Source organism: Cotesia glomerata, unplaced genomic scaffold (assembly GCF_020080835.1).
Source record: "Cotesia glomerata isolate CgM1 unplaced genomic scaffold, MPM_Cglom_v2.3 scaffold_544, whole genome shotgun sequence".
NCBI classification, from domain to species: domain Eukaryota; kingdom Metazoa; phylum Arthropoda; class Insecta; order Hymenoptera; family Braconidae; genus Cotesia; species Cotesia glomerata.
This window is the reverse complement of record NW_025404176.1, coordinates 258-1,944: the sequence shown is the minus strand read 5'-3', so window position 1 is coordinate 1,944 and position 1,687 is coordinate 258. Positions and strand designations below refer to the sequence as shown.

At 33.3% G+C, this 1,687-nt stretch overlaps 1 pseudogene; it reads left to right on the top strand.

Annotated features, from left to right (window-relative positions):
• The first annotated feature begins 502 nt into the window (after positions 1-502).
• Positions 503-1,474, top strand: LOC123274684 (annotated as a pseudogene).
• The last annotated feature ends 213 nt before the right edge of the window (positions 1,475-1,687 follow it).

Sequence of the window (1,687 nt, the reverse complement as noted above, 5' to 3'; positions counted from 1 at the left end):
TGAATATAGATCAAGTTAGGCACATTGTGAATGCATGTGTTTAATTTTAGTGCAATATTTTAACATCAATTCTAAATTCCGCTTCAAGCATTCTGAAGAATAGTTAATGGAATTATTATTGACTGGACAGCATTGCTTCCGTAAAAAAGCTACATAAGTTACGTGAATCCCAAAGCTACAATAACTGGATTAAACTTATAATGTAATAATATGTAATTTATGGTAGAAGCCATTGAGTGCGATAATTACGTTCTGATAAATGCGTCGCAAGAGAACGGTTAGATTAAGGTAATTGATTATTAAGGTAATTGATTACTAAGGTAATTGATAATTAAGGTAATTGATTATTAAGGTAATTGAGAACTAAGGTAATTGATTATTAAGGTAATTGATTATTAAGGTAATCAATTATTAATGGGCACGGCGGTGGATAGAAATTAGTTCGAAAAGTTATATTCTCAAGTTATCAACAATAGTTGAACTTAGTTAAGTTCGATAGAAAACAACACTTCGAAAAATGGCAACAAACTCCGCTGTAGATATCAATGCCAGTGATTTTCTAAGCTTTATGAACAGACCTGATTCACTAATCAGGATCATTAAGGAATATTACGCAATAGTCCCTCAGCACGACGAAGAGGGAAACAGTGCGTCAGCTCAGAATGAGAATGAGTGTAGAAAGGAACTAGGTATGTATCTTACGCGCTATCTTAACTGTCGCATCAAGCTCAGGAATGATGGGACGGTCCTTGACGCAAGTTTCGTCGATGGTTATGATTTCGAGCGGAAGTACATTTGTATTAAAAGTTTGGAAGAAGATGACTGTGACAAATTTTGGCAAGCGGTGTCAAATTACAAAGTCCAAATTATAGTGTTGATCAGTCGATTAAGTGATAAGAAGTGTTACCAATACTGGTCCTCAAAGGAGGGTTGTGTGAAAGTTAGTGATAAGTTTAGAATTAAGACCCTAAAAATTAGTATCAAGCCACATTATAATTTAACTTTGTTAAGTCTGACCGACAAGTTTGGCTGGGTGCAAAAAATATCGCATTATCAATACACCGCTTGGCCGGAGGATAACTTTTCTCACAAGCCGGATGCATTCATAGATTTTTATTGCAATATCAAAGACATGTGCCTTCAGTTAGAGAGACAAACGGCTGATAAGAAAATCGCTCCTATAATTGTTCAATGCCTCGACGGGATTGGTAGCTCTGCGGTGTTTTTGCGTATTTGATATATGTACCGCGTAATTTGACAAAACTGGAACCCTGTCACTGCCCAGTGTTCTCAAAAAAGTTTGCCAGCAAAAATATGGATTTATGAATTGTTTAGATGACTATGTCTTGTGTTACCAATTACTTGCAATCTATGTTAAAGAAAAGTTGTTCATGTTGCATTTTATCTAAATTTTATAACACTAACTTGTTATCTAAAAGCATTCAATAATTTCTTGTACTTAATATTGTTTTATAAGCACTATGCTCGGCTATTTATTCAGAAAATTGAAGTACTAATCTCAAATATTGTTATTTTTGGAATTTATGTCCATGTTTAGATTTTTCATAATAATTAACTTGAATCACTTTTATGCGCACACAATTCATTCTATTGTAAATTTTTTAACTATCTTTAAGATTTTTTTGATTAATAGCCTCTTTTTTGAACTCTTTGCAATGTTTAAATC